Genomic DNA, 19,793 nt, shown 5'->3' on the forward strand with positions numbered 1-19,793 from the left:
CTCTTTGGATTTCCATTAGCGTTATCTCCGTTAGTATGATAATCACATCCTCTTCCGTTATTGCCATAATGATTTCCGATGCTTTTAGCATCTTCCATTATAACATCTAATGAATCAATAACCGCTAAAAAATGATCTACATCATCTACGGGTACATTAATTAATTTCTCACGTATATGTATGGGCAACTTCCCCGTTAATATTCTTAACACTTCAGAAGGGCTCATAGGATTGTTCCAATAACGTGTTTTGTTAATATATTTATCAAAATATCTCCTAAGAGTGTCTTTTTTCGGGTTGAAATACTCAGGCGTATAGATCTGATTTCGGAACCTATCTTGTTTACTCTTTGGGCAGTACTTTGCTACAAATAATTGTTCAAATTCGTGGCATGAGCGACACATATCAGCAGTTTCAGACGCCCACAACGCTACTTCTCCACTGGTTTTAGACACAATAAACTGTATTTTGTCCCGTTCCCTCCAGGGACAGGGAAATACATTTTTAAACCTATTTATGAACACCATAGGGTGTACCGAGTTACGCCCATTAGAAAATATCTGAAATTGTCTTGACTTAAAAATACTGTCCTCCATTGTACCAGATTCTACAGTCCCCCTATCTGTACAACTTCTCTCGTTATCCCATTTGTCCTTATTATTAGTGTTCATTCCCATTCCATTCACCGTACAATTACGATTCCGGTCAGGTGATACCGGTGGACAACTACCTTCACACATTTCATCTCTATGGTAAGGGTGACTTACGGGATTATTACTTGTAGTTAACCGTTTATCTACACTCTACTGCCACATGAGTAATTCAGACATTACTTTATCTTTAATTATATTAAATTCTTCTTTAAACTTACTCACTAAGTCTGATTCTATTGACTGTGAGGCTTCAAGTCTACATTGTTGTACGGCAGTCCTGACAGCCTCAATAACCTCCTTTTGAATTTCCCCCGGTTTACCTCGATCCATGCAGATATTTCTTCCTGAAACTTTTTTGTTTGCTTATGCAAATAATCATCTACGTAATTTTGCCCCGAGATTTCCAAGTTCTTTACTTGCTCACAAACCTGTGCCAACTGTGTGTTCAATTGATTCTGTTCGTTATTAATAGCTTCTACCGTATTCTCTAAACCGCACACAGATGTCTTTAAGGTGCTCACTTGCTTGTTATTAGTCTCGACACTTAAATCTAAGTTCTCCATTTTATCAGACAACAACTTATAACTATCCTTACTTTCCTTTCCACATTTAGCAACCAAGTATCGCATCTCTTTCTTATATTCATTAAACTGTTCATCAATTTTTGGAATCCTTAATTCTAACTTTCTATCTACTAATTCCGCCATAGCTCGAGTTTGTTCTGCCATGGCTTGAGCTTGTTCTACTTGTGCTTCTGCGAACCTTATATCTAGGGTCTTATTAAATTCTGCTCTAGCTTGAGCTTGTGCTATTTTTGCTTCTGCTCTAGCTTGAGCTTGTTCTACTTTGGATTCGTCAAACCTTTTATTTAACAATTGTAATATTAATCCAAGGTCACCTGGAGCTGAAGACTCTGTACGTTCCTCAGATTGAGTATGTGTTCTAGGCACCTCTGTTACATGTAAACTATCATTATTACGAAGGACACCCGAATCATCAGTCACTGCATTATTACTAGGAATAAAACTAATTCCAACCGATTCCATAGTATTATTACCTCCAATCTCTTCCAATCGACCAACATCACTCGATAGTTCAGTGGGTTCACCCATCGACGAAGTGTCATTGGCAGATCTCAATGAGTAGTTATGCTTCATGGTTCTAACTTTAACCTCGCAATCTACCCAGACAAATGACTATTAAAATTCACTCGACACTTCCGTGCAATCTCTAGTTTAACCACTATCCTATTGAGCTAAGTACAATGAGAATCAGGATCTCGAACCAACTGTACTCGATTTATAATACAAAGCCCTCACCACGAGAATAAAGCTAGTTAGTTCCTACCTCCTTGTCTCTGCACATGATGTGATGTAGCGATGTCTCGAGTGGCTCCAGCGCGTTAGCTACCCCTCGCAGAGACGACAGCGCCAACTGTGATCTGCGCACCGGACGATGTCTCCAGGCCCGCGACGTGAAGTCACCGTTGTAGAACACGGGCTGATGTGATGATGACGGCACTTCTCAGCCGTCGAAGTTGCGTAGATCTCTGCTTCGACGGTTTTTTCTCAAAGTATGGCCCTTGAGTGACCACACTGACGCACACGTTTCTTCGTAAGACTTCACTTTCTTCCCGACTTCGCGCACTTTCTTACTTCGTCTGAATTCCTTCTGATTCGTGCCCGACGTTGGGGCCACTTTCTTTCTCCCTACTTCGTGTGTAGCCGCTCAATGTCATTCAATACGATCACGACGACATCCCTCGATCGACGTTAAGACTAGTGGTGTCACACGCCTTCATACATGGCAGTGGACTTTTGAAAATTCGTGACGCTAGCTCAGTGGTCGTCAATTGATTTAAATGTATATTCCGGCTGATTCTTAATTCAATTACTGCCACGGGGTTGAGGAGAAAGAACACATCCTGATGGTACCAGCATTATGAGTATTTAGATGTTCGATTTCTCTGAATGGTTTGCAATGTTCCAGCGATTCTATTCGAACTCTATGGACCATTTTCGCAGATAAACCTCCAAGTACGTAATGGATGTTCAGTTTCTCAATATAGTTCGTCGCACTCACACATTATATATCCGCTGTAAGAACTATTTCATGCATTTACATTTTTGGTGTCCCACAGTATTTGTTGGCTAAATATGACGATACGTTGCATACAACTTCCACAGATATTGTTTATCATGTAGTCAAGACTACGTAATTAAGCCAAAATCGTGGATAAAATTGAAATGTAGTTTATTAACACTTCTCTTTTCACAAAGTAAATAAGAAATACGAATCGGGGGTCAACAGAAGCGTCCGATCTTACCCGTCGGCTTTGACCCGTGACGTAAGCGTGTTGTGGTGTGTGACGTCATTACGGCGCGGAGTTTGATTTGCGATTGTGGCGTGTTTGTAGATGTCTTGTTTTTGTTTGTCGTGCTCTCTGGTGGTGTGTTCATGGTTTTCGTTTGTTTCGTTTGTTTCGTGTGGTGGGGTCAGTTTTCTGTTGCTCAGGTGTTGGATTTGAAGCGGAATTTCTATTAGTGAGTTAATGGTTAATTTAATGCTCTTTGCTGTACGTCGGGTGAGTTTGTTATTGAGTGTATTTGGTTGTGGTTTTTTGTTCAGGAATGGATATGAAAGACCGCCTTAACAGTGTTCGGTTGAGGGCGATGATGGGGGAGACAGCTTTAGAGCTGATTAAATTTCTTCAGCTATTTGGCTTAATTGCCGAGGTCGTGAAGTGCGGTGTGTGCCGTGAACCTATGAAATTGGTTAAAGTTCCGGACTCTCGGACCAGGGACGGATACATGTGGTGTTGCCGGAAAGATGGCGTATGGCGTTCTGTAAGGCGTGGTACCTGGTTCGAGAAGTCTAGATTGGCCATGCGTGAGATTGTGCTTATTACGTATTATTTTTGTTATAGTTGCGGGCAGAGTTTTTGCGCGTTTGAGACTGGTGTGAGTGAGAGGACTGTTTTAGACTGGTATTCCTTTTGTCGTGAGGTGTGTTCCGAATTTATTAAGTATAGGGGTAAGTTGGGTGGGCATGGGGTGCTTGTGGAGGTGGATGAGTCGCAGTTTGGTAAAAGGAAGTATGGGAGGGGGAAGTCTGTGGCTGGTCTTTGGGTGTGGGGGGCTGTTGTTCAGGGGGGTGGGGGTACTGAATGTGTTTTTAGGGTTGTGGAGGGGAGGTCGAAGCCTGAATTAGTGGGGTTAATTGAGGAGTATGTAGAGCCGGGGTCCACAGTAGTTTCAGATGCGTTTTCTTCATATAGGGGGTTGGGTGAGAGGGGATTTAATCATTTAGTAGTGAACCACAGTCTAGAGTTTAAGAATTATGATACTGGGGCTTGCACTAACACAATTGAGGGGATGTGGGGAGCGGTTAAGTCAGTTCTTGGGAGGGGGAAGAGGCGCTCTTCCAACCTTCAGTCTCATTTAGATGAGTACTGTTGGCGGAAGAGTGTCCCAGAGGGCTATTGCATTCTTCGGGTTTTTTTAAGGGCTGTGGGTAAAATGTATAGACCGAAAGTGGTTAGTTAGGGTGGGCTGGGTAGGTGGGTGGGTGGTTTATTTTGTTGTATAGTGTTTGTGTGTTGTATTTTGGAGTTGTGGGGGAGGGGGTTGACGTTTGGGTGGGTTGGGTTTTTATTTTAGTTCAGTATTTTTTCGTTGGTGTGTGTGTGTGTGTGTTTTTGTATGTGTGTGTGTGTGTGTGTGTGTGTGTGTGTGCGTGCGTGCGTGTGTGCATTTGTGTGTGATTGTGGTGGCCAATCTAGTTTGTGGAGCTGGAACTTTTTTGAGGTAAGTTCCGTTTTTTTTTTTTTGGTTATTTATGTATGTTTTGTGTATTGGGTATAGGTTGGAAACATCCGATCTCACGCGTCGGCTTTGACCCGTGACGTAAGGGACCTACACATTGATCTGTAGCGTAGCCCTGAATACGAGGTTAGGTTGGGAGTTTTTTTTTGGAATGCGGCCGCGGCAGCGGCCGCCTATGATTCGAAAATATTGATTTGACACTAATGAACATGTATACGTAATATGAAGCAATTTGATGAACATATTGATCTGTAGCGTAGCCCACTTGAGGTTAGGTTGGGAGTTTTTTTTTTGGAATGCGGCCGCGGCAGCGGCCGCCTATGATTCGAAAATATTGATTTGACACTAATGAAGCCTGTGGGGGGATGGGGGGGCACTGCAGACCCCCCCCACCGCATAACGACACATGATGATCAAATTTTGAAGAAAAATGAAAAATTTTTTCCGTACCTGCTAAACTGCATAAGTGCCGATGTATGTAGGTGTAAGGGAAGCTTTCGTTTCTTAGTTTTCTATTGGGGGATGTGATCGGTAGGTTCTGTTGAGCTATATAGGTTAAGGGAAGTGTCCGATTATGGATAGGAATGTGTTTTTTGGTATTTGGTCAGTTTTGTGATGTTGATTTATTTCGTTGTTTTGCGTGGTTTTGAATGGCGGTCGGTGGCTACATTTCTGTATATTTAGTTTCTCCGCACCCAAAAACCCCTAATTTCCCACGCTTGTCCCGTTACAGTCATTAGGCTTTTTGTGAAACTTGTGTATTTCAGTGTTTACAATACGTATGCGATGTTTTTATATCCGCCATATTGGAATTGTTTATAGTCGTTTCCGCGGTATTTGTGACGTCATGGGTCAAAGCCGACGGGTAAGATCGGACGCTTCTGTATTTCCCGAATCGGGATTGGAGGTGATGATCCTATTCTTCTTTTTTAGTATTTTAGGTCCCCGTTAATTAATATCTGCTAGTTAATAAGCGAACTATTTTTTATGCTGGCGCGTTGTTTGTATCAGTTACCCCCGCAACCGTCGAACGATAAGATTCTATTAATGTTCCGCGCACACGCGTTTCACCATTTCATAAAATGCAGAATTACGTAAACTATAGCTTTCCGTTGCGCACAACTTTCGTGGGTTCCACAACCATAATACGAGTTTCCCCAAGAGTATTTTTCCCAGCTAACACGAAGTTCGAATTATGTTGTCGGATTCATTTTTACTCCACCCGACAATAAACGTCTCTGATCACTTCGTCACACGTAATGTATTTTAAACGTGCTTGAAGAGTCTTTAAATAATCTCGTTAACGAATTTCGCAGTCGCGTACCACTTTTTCATCGACTAGCCCGATCGCGATAACTGAAGGTAGATATCTCAATAATGTGTTACATGTTCTTTTATATGTATTAAATAACAAACGCGCCTCTATATCTTTCTGTCTCGCTTGGTCTTTGCTACTTTGCTTTTTATTACTTTTCATTATATTGCTTCTTAGTAATACTGTGCAGTTATTAAAGTTTCGTATTACTTTCCCCCTTTTTAATTCTTCCAAATACGGTCTATTTATCCCCCATTTGAATTAATTTGATGCTAATTGACACGCCTGCCCTCAAAGTACCGTTATAAGTAATAGTGTTTAAAGTTCAGTTCTACAGTTTGAGAAATACTCCATTTCCAGTGCATTTTAAAATCAACGTGCAGTCATTTTCTTAAATAATTTGCCTTACTTGGAAATCTCCATGGCAATGGTAAACTTTTTACTTAAAGGAACAATAATATTGATCTGAAGTGAAAAAGAATATTAATTGTTGCATTTATGCACTTTGATCAGAATTACAAAGTTTTATCAGCGTCCATTTCATGAGAAAGTATTTGAACTAGAATTTAATGTTGTGTTGGCATTTGCGCAGCCACTTACATTTTGAATAGGTCAAAATACTTCTTATCAAAGCACTTTTGTAACTGAAAGATTTGTAGTCTGTTGTGCTTACTTAATTAATAATTATTCATGAGAATACTTAGCACTTTTCATACATACTTTTCTAGTTTTGTTAATGGGCATGGTTCCTGAAACTATGAAAGTTAAAGGGCTCTCATTTGATAGGCAAAGCAAAGGCTCCTTCAAAGCCAGTGTAGTTAGATTTTCATTCTGCTTAATTGTTTCAAATTGAGCTTGAGAAATAAATATCTACTGTGTTAGCTATTCTATTACAAGTTTGTTAATGCACAGATATAGAGAGCCTGTACTAAGCAAAAATGTTATAGAGTATAATCATTAATAGACCCCTGGTTTAAATCAGAATCATTTCATGCTCTTCCCTGTGTGGCATTGCTATTACTTTCATGTGTATTGGTGATTAGTTCCATAAAATTCTGCATCTAGCTCATTTAAGCTACGTGTTGTTGAGCCATTTGTTTGTCTGACTTCCAAGCTAGTAGTACATTTATCTGAAAGGTAATGTTAATGTGTTGTAGATATAGAGAAAGAGATTAGTGTGTGTGCGTTAGCCTTAGCACTGCCTTCTGCTTCATTATATGGCTTGACACAATAATGTTTAATTAGGGGAGCGACCGATATTATTACGTAATATTACAATTTCCTTTTGTGTGGGAGAACGTCTGTTCCTGACCCAACTGTTTACTGTTGGTTATACTGTTTCTGAAATGTACCCCGCCGCGCGGGGTGGCCGTGAAGTTAGAAGCACCACGTCACGGATTGCGCGACCCCTCCCGCTGGAGGTTCGAGTCCTCCCTCGGCCATGGGCGTGTGTGTTGTTCTTAGCATAAGTTAGTTTAAATAATGTGTAATTCTAGGGACCGATGACCTCAGCAGTTTGGTCCCTTAGCAATAAAGACACATTTGAACATTTTTGAAACAAACCACAGCCTGATTCTTCTGTTCCCTTTAAGTCATCTCTCCGTCACAACTTTCTCAAAAATTTCTCGCAGAGGTTAACGTCAGCATCGATTGCCGTTTAAGGCAGTCGGTGTTACAGTCACACACTTATTAGAAATCATGGTGTTAGGAAACGCAGTGTGAAACCAAAAATGCTTCAAACGCAATAGTACATGATAGGCAAAAGGTTTAAGTGGCGGTGGCTTGTAAGTCAAGACACTACCAGATTAACTCTAAATAACGGCTCACTTATTATGTAGATGTAAAATGCGCTAGGCATAGACGCTTACCATGGAGCAATATTAATATCTCGAGCTTAAGTATTCGCAATCTAGTTGCCTTTACTACCATTTGTGCATGTTATGTAGGGTGTTTCCGTAAGAGCGTGCAAGAATTGAACAGGACGTAGAGGATACTCGACAGGACAATTTGACGTAGGGAAGATGGGGCTGGAGAAGGCAGCTTAAGGAGCTATGGAATTCAACTTGTCTACCGCTTTGCCTAGCACTACTGTTTTCCAGCTTATTTACAACTAACATGCGTACCAGTTTACAAGTGCTGTGCTGTGTATTGAGATGTACATTATTTCCTTCTAGAAAACAAGGTCTACGAAGATGATTTCTAGAAAGTCATGACGCGTGTTTTGTTTATTTTACTTGTCCACAAGATGGCTCTGTTGTATGGTATTTACATTGTCCCACGACAGAACGTTCTATGGATCAATGTCAGACCCATTCATTACTCAGTGTTATTCAGAGATATACAGTACAACACGATGGAGCAGTACCAGTACAATTTCACAGAACTCACTGACATGCACCTTATGTATGGGGAAGTACTTTGCAATGCTTTCGTTGGTGAAAGGCATTACGGGCAATGATTTCGTAACAAGTATGGTCCGGCATTGCAGGCGGCAATCTCATTAAGCCTTATCCTCTACCTGGCCGTCTGAATGGTCACCTGTACTTGGGGTTCGTGCAAAGAATTCTGCGTGAGTTGTTAGAGAACGTACCCTTAGCTGTTCGTGAGAGGATGTGGATACAACTTGACCGTGCACCGCCCCACTTCAATGTGGATGTCCGCAACCATCTCAGTGCTGTCTTTCCTGGTCGCTGCATTTGAAGGGGAGGCCCTATTCCATGTGCTGCGAGGTCACCTGACCCGAATCCCCTTGATTATTTGCTATGGGGATATCTAAAGTCAGTTGTTTATGAGACCCCAGTGGATGCGGAGATGGAATTAGTTGCCAGAATTGTAGCTGTCTGTGATTCGGAACAAAAACGGTTCAAATGGCTCTGAGCACTGTGGGACTTAACATCTGAGGTCATCAGTCCCCTAGAACGTAGAACTACTTAAACCTAACTAACCTAAGGACATCACACACATCCATGCCCGAGGCAGGATTCGAATCTGCGGCTGTAGCAGCCGCGTGGTTCCGGACTGAAGCGCCTAGAACCGCTCGACTACAGTGGCCGGCCGATTCGGAACGCATCAGGGATATTTGTCAGGGTGCGTCGGAATCTTTTTCACCGATGTCATCCTTGCTTGCATTGAGGTTGCTGGTCGTCAGGTTCACCGCATTCTGTAAGGTAAATTAGAAATGGTACGCTCATTGGGTCAATGATGGTGTTCGAAGTTAGCTAATGTAAATAAAAATGTACTCAATACTGTGATTTTATTCCTATTATCTCGTTAAGCTGGCTTCTCCAATCCCACGTTCCCTACCGTAAGTTGTTTAGTGGAACATTCTCCATGTCCTGTTCAGTTTTTGGACGCTCTTACGGAATTAACTTGTATAAATTCAGAACTTCCATTCAGTATTGTGGACGGATTATTCTTTGTAGATTAAAGAAGGAATGAATTTTATTTAAAAAACTATTCAGTCTTTTATTTCCCTAGTACTTTAGTATCCCCTATCAAAACTAAGCCTGCAAATACTGAAGGAGACAGATGGTATCTCAGCAGACAGTAAAACCGGAATTTACTGCTGTCTTCACCGTGGGACAGCTTAGATCTTAGATACGCAGAACAGAGCCAAATGCCAAAAGCCCCTACAAATGTAAGAGAGGAGCCGTAAGGATCGAGATGTTCAGATAGAGAGAGAGAGAGAGAGAGAGAGAGAGAGAGAGCGAGACGTTAAAGACAGATAAGAAAGAGACGCGTAGACACGCTTCGTGATTTTATGGAAACATTTTATGATTGGAAGGAAAGATCTGTCTGCTGAGGTCGAGAAAAATCGATGGTGCCGCTGACCAGGGAAGCTGTCTCCGCAGAGCAGATATACCGAACCGAAATGGAAACGCCGACACGCGGCCAACACTCCCTTCGGCCGCTTCCTTTTTCAATCTAACGCACGACTCCGGGGACCAGCTATACAGAGCGAAAGCTGCAATGACAGGACGTCCGCTGGCTCCTGTCGCCTTTCTGGCCTTCTGCGTTTCTCTCGCTGGACGCAAAGCAACGCAGTCACGTATCACATCAAATACCTGGGCATACGACAACATTACGAGAAGGGAAGTCTTATCGTCGAGGCGATGTATATTCGACAGCACTGAACCATCTCCGTTAAGGCTAGTTTTTTGTTGTCGATTAACCACTGGTATTGTAATGCTCTTTCCTAACAGTTCTGTTAGTCCTGTCACGGGAAAAGCCCAGTATAACATTACGGGCTACTACTAAACTAGCAGTACATCGATAATGTTACTCCTGTGACACGATTTAAATTGACCGTGACTGTGTATAATGCGTAAGGAATCGGACTATTTTTGTTTCTCTAAAGATTTCTGTCGGAAGAAAGTAACAGCAGAACAAACGAGAATCGAACTAAGGTTCTATTGGTAATACATGAAACTGCAGCTACGCAAAAGGAAATGGTCGGCAGCCTCATTAGGTGATGTTGTACCAAGTACTACCACCGTTCCTAAAGAAAGATAGGTGCTGGTATTTACTTGTGAAATACTATCTTCACGCAAAGGACACAAGACAACAGTACACTTTAGCTTGCAATGTAAGAGTGATTTGGAATAAACTACACAGAAGGAGTATTAATTCGGTTTGTTAACTACTGTGGCTCAGTAACACTAACTGTGTATTAAAGCAGCAAACTAATGATCATTAAGTCAATGATTTACTGATGGTGGAGCGCTATTAACTTGGACATGAGGTTCTTTTATAAATTTAATTATTGTAACATACTCTGTCAGAGACAGCAAAGGACTTGGAAGAGCAATTGAACGGAATGGACAATGTCTTGAAAGAAGGGTATAAGATGAACATCAACAAAAGCAAAACGAGGATAATGGAATGTAGTCGAATTAAGTCGGGTGATGCTGAGGGAATTAGATTAGGAAATGAGACACTTAAAAAAGTAAAGGAGTTTTGCTATTTAGGTAGCAAAATAATTGATGATGGTCGAAGTAGAGAGGATATAAAATGTAGACTGGCAATGGCAAGGAAAGCGTTTCAGAAGAAGAGAAATTTGTTAACATAGAGTATAGATTTAAGTGTCAGGAAGTCGTTTCTGAAAGTATTTGTACGGAGTGTAGCCGTGTATGGAAGTGAAAAGTGGACGATAAAAAGTTTAGATAAGAAGAGAATAGAAGCTTTCGAAATGTGGTGCTACGGAAGAATGCTGAAGGTTAGATGGGTAGATCACATAATTAAGAGGAGGTATTGAATAGAATTGGGGAGAAGAGAAATTTGTGGCATAACTTGACTAGAAGAAGGAATCGGTTGGTAGGACATATTCTGAGGCATCAGGGGATCACCAATTTAGTATTGGAGGACAGCGTGGAGGGTAAATATCGTAGAGGGAGAACAAGAGATGAATACACTAAGCAGATTCAGAAGGATGTAGGTTGCAGTACGTACTGGGAGATGAAGCAGCTTGCACAGGATAGAGTAGCATGGAGAGCTGCATCAAACCAGTCTCAGGACTGAAGACCACAACAACAACAAATACTGTTTCTTCCAAGTCAAACGATAATCAGTCCTTCTGCTGGCTGTTCAAAAGATTACTGGCTAGGAACTACACTCCTGGAAATTGAAATAAGAACACCGTGAATTCATTGTCCCAGGAAGGGGAAACTTTATTGACATATTCCTGGGGTCAGATACATCACATGATCACACTGACAGAACCACAGGCACATAGACACAGGCAACAGAGCATGCACAATGTCGGCACTAGTACAGTGTATATTCACCTTTCGCAGCAATGCAGGCTGCTATTCTCCCATGGAGACGGTCGTAGAGATGCTGGATGTAGTCCTGTGGAACGGCTTGCCATGCCATTTCCACCTGGCGCCTCAGTTGGACCAGCGTTCGTGCTGGACGTGCAGACCGCGTGAGACGACGCTTCATCCAGTCCCAAACATGCTCAATGGGGGACAGATCCGGAGATCTTGCTGGCCAGGGTAGTTGACTTACACCTTCTAGAGCACGTTGGGTGGCACGGGATACATGCGGACGTGCATTGTCCTGTTGGAACAGCAAGTTCCTTTGCCGGTCTAGGAATGGTAGAACGATGGGTTCGATGACGGTTTGGATGTACCGTGCACTATTCAGTGTCCCCTCGACGATCACCAGTGGTGTACGGCCAGTGTAGGAGATCGCTCCCCACACCATGATGCCGGGTGTTGGCGCTGTGTGCTTCGGTCGTATGCAGTCCTGATTGTGGCGCTCACCTGCACGGCGCCAAACACGCATACGACCATCATTGGCACCAAGGCAGAAGCGACTCTCGTCGCTGAAGACGACACGTCTCCATTCGTCCCTCCATTCATGCCTGTCGCGACACCACTGGAGGCGGGCTGCACGATGTTGGGGCGTGAGCGGAAGACGGCCTAACGGTGTGCGGGACCGTAGCCCAGCATGGAGACGGTTGCGAATGGTCCTCGCCGATACCCCAGGAGCAACAGTGTCCCTAATTTGCTGGGAAGTGGCGGTGCGGTCCCCTACGGCACTGTGTAGGATCCTACGGTCTTGGCGTGCATCCGTGCGTCGCTGCGGTCCGGTCCCAGGTCGACGGGCACGTGAACCTTCCGCGGACCACTGGCGACAACATCGATGTACTGTGGAGACCTTACGCCCCATGTGTTGAGCAATTCGGCGGTACGTCCACCCGGCCTCCCGCATGCCCACTATACGCCGTCGCTCAAAGTCCGTCAACTGCACATACGGTTCACGTCCACGCTGTCGCGGCATGCTACCAGTGTTAAAGACTGCGATGGAGCTCCGTATGCCACGGCAAACTGGCTGACACTGACGGCGGCGGTGCACAAATGCTGCACAGCTAGCGCCATTCGACGGCCAACACCGCGGTTCCTGGTGTGTCCGCTGTGCCGTGCGTGTGATCATTGCTTGTACAGCCATATCGCAGTGTCCGGAGCAAGTATGGTGGGTCTGACACACCGGTGTCAATGTGTTCTTTTTTCCATTTCCAGGAGTGTATTACGGATCATGACAGTGATTTCAGATAACAGTAAGACTGTACTGAGTTTTCAATAAGAACAATCTTTAAGCTTAATACTTTAAATCTTTTCTTGGCAACTATAGTGAAACTTAAAGCATACTTTTGTTAAAAATACGTAGAGGACTTCAGAACTTAGGCTCACTGACCAATCATGAAATTTAGTACTCAAAAAAGTTATTAAATTTTGTTAAGGAAGATATTTACTTTTCAGTTCAATAAATTAGGGTACTCCGAAAAATCGCAGCACTCAGAGTAGGTCCCTGTCTATTTAAATGGCTAAGGATAAGAAACGGCACTTCAACACGAAATTTAAAGAACAGAAAATTACTGTTGAATAATGTACTCTCATAACTGGTTGATGCTGTTATACAGCACTCATTTGATAATCAGCCGCGCGGAGTAGCCGCGCGTTCTTGGAAGCCTTGACACGGTCCGCGCGGCTGCCCCCGTCGGAGGTTGCAGTCTTCCTTCGGGCATGGGTATGTGTGTGTTGTCCTAAGCATAAGTTAGCTTAAGTTTTGCGTAAGCTTACGGACCGATGACCTCAGCAGTTTGGTCCCATAAGACCGTATCACAAATTCAAAATTTCCAATTTGATAATTTGAGACGAAGGTGGCTGGTGGCTGTGTCGATATCCGGTGGCAGTTCAAACGAACCGACAAAAGAATCCATCGCTTTAACTGTGTAACAAGCTTTGAAATATTTCTTCTTAGCATCGGAGGCCATACTACACAATCTTGCTGTTCTACTTGCCTATCAAAAGACGCGAAAACTTTGCCTTCTAGCCACCCACGAAATCTTGCCACAGAGGAGCTTTGCAGTTCGAGCGCCGAATCCATCTTTTCTATTCCCGCCAAGCCTGTGTCGTTGTGGAGGGACTTCCCTCCAAGTTCTACATTGTTACTAACATATTTTCCCCATGCATGAATCACTGTTACAAGTAAAGTTTTACCATTTCCATTCTTCCATGGAACTTCATTATTAAAATTTACCCATAGATTAATTGCATTGACATCAATTGGCATAAATAATAAATAAAACATTTACTTAGATATTACACCAAAAACTTCGTTGATACAAAAGTCACACTAAGCAACAACAAACAAACAAGTTACAAAAGACAAATACAGGTAATATCGATAATGATGTTATTGTATCTAAAGTGATTTCGTCTTCTCAGATTTCCGATACACTTTCAGACGCTGTACTGCAGTGCCGACTGATAAGAGAGATTTGATAACGTGGGATCATTTCTTAGCTACATATAATTATAACATCAACTTAACGACACTTAAATGGTAGCTTAATCGACGCACTTGGCATGTTGCGCGTTGTGACTTCTCGTTAAGGAACTTGCATCTTAGTCAAATCGAGACAGGTTGCCCAGTGGTAAGACGCTGGCATGAGATGGGGGACTACAAATAAACCACAACCTCCTGCATATTGTTCCCGAAGGGATAATGAGAACAGAATTGGAATAATTACATCACGCACAGAGGCATTTAAACTGTCTTCATGCGTTGCGTAGGCGAATGGAACGGGAAAAATAGCTAAAAACTGGTACAAAGGGAACTACCCTCTGCCACACACTTCACAGTGGTTTGCAGAGTATAGATGTAGGTGTAGATGCACAGTATGATTTTGTCCACCATGTAAAAACTCTAGGGATTGATCAATGAGACGATACTGAACAAAAAAGGCTTACGAACAGTCATACATTATTACAGAGAATTGGGTCTAATACGGTATGTACCATGCAGCCACAGTTACAGTACGTATTAAAAATGGTTTCCATGTGCCTCAGCGCATGCGTGTACGCTCCGGAGCATGTTCTGTCTCAGATGTTCACATCGGCCAGGTTGCATAAAAAAAAAATGGTTCAAATGGCTCTGAGCATTATGGGACTTAACTTCTGATGTCATCAGTCCCCTAGAACTTAGAACTACTTAAACCTAACTAACCTAGGGACATCACACACATCCATGCCCGAGGCAGGATTCGAATCTGCGACCATAGCGGTCACGCGGTTCCAGACTGTAGCGCCTAGAACCGCTCGGCCACTACGGCGGGCCAGGTTGCATCCGAACAGTATCAAAGGCAGCATGAATACGCTGCTCCAGTATCTCCACATCCGGAAAGGGCTCTGCATGCACGATACTTCTGAGACGGCCCCATAACTAGAAAGTTCACGGGTCGAGATCAGGTGAACGAGAAGGCCATGCAGCTGTACCCTCTCGTCTGATCCATCGACCAGGGAAGACACGACTGAGATACGTCCGGACGTTAACGGCGAAGGTGGCTGGAGCACCATCATGTAACAGCCGCATAGCCCTTTGCATCATCAATAGCACTTCTTCCAGCATCAGTGGCGAAGTCACGCGCAAGAAACGCCGATAGTTCCGATCTGTTAGGCGACGTGGAAGGAAGACTGCTACAGCGCGTAGTAGACCGCCTGTAACGAGGTATGACTGAATAAATGGGCTCCAGCATGGAAACCATGCGTTTATGGACATAAGTTCATTAGACCTTTTTTGTTCCGATTCTGTCATCGATTAATCCCCAGAGTTTGTACACGGTCGAAAAAATCACCCTGTAGGTGTAGACTCCGCACTTACGCCCTGTCTATAATGACGTCGTCGTCGACGAGACATTAAACTTTCTCTCTTCATCTTGACAGGAGCAGAAGTCCAAGAAGAGTCTGAAGAAGACAAGGAGACTTCGAAGAGCTGTTGAAAAAAATAAACAGTATATTTGGAACAGACACTTAGCTTCTGGATAAGCAAAGCACAGACGAAGACTAATAAGACTTGCTTGACGTTAATATCGGGCTGCATACAGTTTTGTACGGAGTGTGGCATCTACGTTATCAAGGACGCAAGAATAGGCGAAGCAAGGAAGATACCAGTAGCCAGTTTACATAGACCAAGATAGCTTTCTTCAATGAAAGAGTCTGACTGGTATCAGATAATGATACGGAAATGAGGAAACGTGTCGTGAAAATGTATATAAAAACTAGACATGATTGTCTCAATGGGAATTCCGCGATCGTTCAGTAAATAAAATATGGCGTTTCAGACTTCAAGCGCTATTCCTTATTTTCAATTACTGGTTTCGGGCTAGCTGCCCATCTTCAGATCATATATTGTAGTTACAGAGTAACTTGTCTGTACAGAGCACTCGGTTCGCTGTCATAACCGAGTGTTCTGTACGGACAAGTTACTCTGTAACTACAATATATGATCTGAAGATGGGCAGCTAGCCCGAAACCGGTAATTGAAAATAAAGAATAGCGATCGAAGACTGAAACGCCATATTTCATTTGTGAAAATGTATATCCAGAGCACAGCGACTTATAGAAGTGAAACATGAGACATCAGAAATCCGGAAAAAGAACCAGGACTCCTCCGAAAGGTGGTGGAAAGAATAGACCTTATTGGATGTAGGATATGTTGCTGTTACGGCGTCCAGGAATAGGTAAGTTGGCACTGGGAGGAACAGTGGAGAAGGAAACTAGGATGATCAGATGAAGACTAGACCATATTAAACAGATTACTGAGGATATTGGTTTACGTATAGCTTACGAGGTTGGCTAAATGTAGAAAAGGATAGAGGACAGCATCAAATCTGTTTAGAGCTTGAGGCTTTAAAAGTAAAATTCCTAGTCTTATATTGTCCATACCACTCCACTTATCAGTTACACTTTGATCGCCTTTATCCTAGCACATTTCCCTTTACAGTCGTGTACTGACCATATCTACGTTGACGTACATGTGCCAGAACCTCGCGTGGTAGTAGACCCTGTGCCCGCTCTCTTTGCCACCCAAATATCTGCCCTCATATGATGGAAACAATAATTACCGAGTCTTTGACATAGGGAATTTTTACAACAGTTTGCCCACGAGATTGTTCTCTCTATTCGGTCTAACTTCCTTCAGCATGCCCCTCTATAGCAATCTTCGTCAGGTACAATTTCTTTAATCCTCTGTTTAACAGAAAGTATGTGTATCATTGCCTAACAGTCGGACCTCATGCCCGTGTTGTTTAAATGGAAATAAATTGAATATTTTGACTACTTATTATTCGAGCGACTATTGAGGAGTAAATACTTTTAAAATAATTTTATTTATTTAAAGTTTACATTTTCAAAACAAGTTTGAGACAGAAAATTGTAGAATGTTATGAGCATACAGGTTTGGTACCCTAATAACATGTAATTTGACTTTTTCCATCTTTCTACTCTAGGCAATAAGCACATCTTCTCCTTTACTTAGCTGATGGTTTCACCGCCCTTCTAGGATTCGGTGCTACTAATGAATTCATTGACGTCTTTACCCCTACTAGTTGCTTTCTCAAATCGATGGTGAAAGTCCGACGTCTCATTTTTTATTGGTATCCAGCCAGCATCATCCAAATTACGCGTCCCTTCATTGATTTGATCTGTAGTTTAGACAATGTCCAAACGTAAAACAGGAGGTGATCTTGCCAGTTCTGAAGCAAAACAGCGAAAACAAAAAGGAGAGCGAAAAAAAGAAACAGATAAAAAGAGCGAAGCACGTTTAAGTTCCCAACGAACGAGAGTAATGACCGTGAGTAGCAGAGAAACAACGAAGTGAACGGACTGAAGAATCAAAAATTGTGGCAAAACTTTATAATAAAACACTGCGAACTCAAGCCGGCCATGAAAATATCACCCTACGAGAAGCGCGGACAAGAACATGTAAACAATGTAACCTAAGAAATGAAGCATTCGACTACGACCCGTCGAAAGAATACAACGAAAACAAATGTCGTAATAGGAAAAATGGATAACATTGGCAAAATTTGCAACGCGAAAAAGTCCGGCAGAAAAACACCAGGATTCTATTGCATGACTGGAAAACTTCGACTGCCACCACTGGAAGCACATCCGCAGGAATTTTTACATTACGTGCATTACGTGACCGGAGAAACTCCAGATCCACAACAATTTCTCCAAAATATAAAAGTGTACAACTCCTCCTCCCAAATGAGTTCTTTCGGTGTCATTTCCATTAACACTAAAAGAAATGGAATAGATTTTTTTTTCATCCAATGACAAATATATCACAACATGGGATCATTACTAACACTACCCAACAAATACCATAAATTTCTGCATATATATTTCATCGGAAATGAAGAAAAGAAATTGATCAATGATACACGAACATCAGTGGATTGAGACGAGAAGTAGTCCGCGATGTGCAGAGGATTTAACACGAAAACATCAACTGATTCACATGTTCAAAACAGCACTAGACCGAATGATTTCCGATGACTATAAGTCTATAATTCGAGCCGACAAATGACCACATGGAGAACACGAACGCTGGTTCAATGCACCTCAGACGGGCGAAGTCGCCATCGCAATTGTGGACAATGAAAAACACAAGCCGTGGTATAATTGAGAGTACAACGTATTGCAGAGACCCGCTGTTGATATGATGCTCTCCCATACAAATTAATATTTCTTCGAGGAGACGACGGATATCGTTTTAATGTGAAAAAAATCTATCCTGAAACAGGGGTGGAAACAAACAAAAAGTCACCTCCAAGGAGTTTGCTTACCGCTTAATGATCAGAAGCAATGAAACGTGCAGTCACGTTCCTACCACTTCAAATTCTTACCACTCGCATTTTATTCCAACAATTCCTGTAGATATGAATGAAAAACTAGAAGCGGGACGGATGCTTTACATCAGACTGAATCAGAAAAAACTACTCACTCAAGAATACATCCACCTTCGGGACGCAGTCATAAATGACGGAAATCCTGACGACACTGGAACAATGATAATCTTACCCTAATCATATACGGGAAGTCCGAGACATGCACGAATACACTCAAGATTTCATGACCTACATAATAAAATTCTGACCACCAAATCCCTTCGTAACATTCACAGGCAAATCGCCGTGGCCAGAAATCAAAGAACAATTAAGATACGGACATGCCCCTATGCATCGACACGACATAGCCCGAGTTTTCCGACAAAAACAAGTGAGGCTTATTGCAGTCGTCACAAAATACCACATCTTTGGAACCGTTAGATGCTGGATGTACACAATCGAATCCCGAAAATGAGGACAGCTTCACTTACAAAATCTCATATAGCTACACGACAGAGTTCATCGAGCAGGTATCGATAAAATCGTCCAAGCTGAATGTCCTAATCCACAGGAAGACCCGGAACTGTGCGATACATCAGTGAAAAACATGATTCACGGACCATGCTGGCCATTAAACCCCAATTCGCCATGTATGAGTGATGTAAAATGTACAAAAAGTACCCAAAACCATACTTGGACGACACAAAAAAGCGGTGTTAATGGCTATGCCAACTACAGAAGGCGGTCACCCAAAAACGGCGGCTCCACAGCAAAAATACCAATACGAGTCAGCGAAGAACTGGAAATAGATAATCAGTAGCACCATGTAACACGCTACTTTCCAAAATGCTCCAAGCACACAGAAAAACTGCTAGAGAACCACATCAGCACACAACATTAATAGCTTTTCACCAACTATGCCAAACGGGTCCATTCGCGAAAATTCTACTGTATGTCAGCCTCCCTGCCTATTATACGTGGAACATAACAAGAAAAATCTTTCAACGACGGAAAGAAGGAGTCCCAGTAGGAGATAATCCAGGAGTCATGAAAACTGGAGCCGTAGGACGCGAATACACTGTACATCTGAACAACGCCGAATGTTTCTATCTCCCGATATTGCCACGCGAAATACAGGGACCAACAAGTTTCACAGATCTCAAGTTGTTGACGGTTACCTATGCCAGACGCACAGAGAAGCATGCCAACGCTTAAGACAACTGGAAAACGACAACAACTTCGAATTAATACTACTAGAACCCTCATTCACAGCCTCAACTGAACAAATGAGACTTATTCGCCACAATTCTAACGAAATCTAG

The sequence above is a fragment of the Schistocerca serialis genome, chromosome 9 (assembly GCF_023864345.2).
Source record: "Schistocerca serialis cubense isolate TAMUIC-IGC-003099 chromosome 9, iqSchSeri2.2, whole genome shotgun sequence".
NCBI lineage: Eukaryota > Metazoa > Arthropoda > Insecta > Orthoptera > Acrididae > Schistocerca > Schistocerca serialis.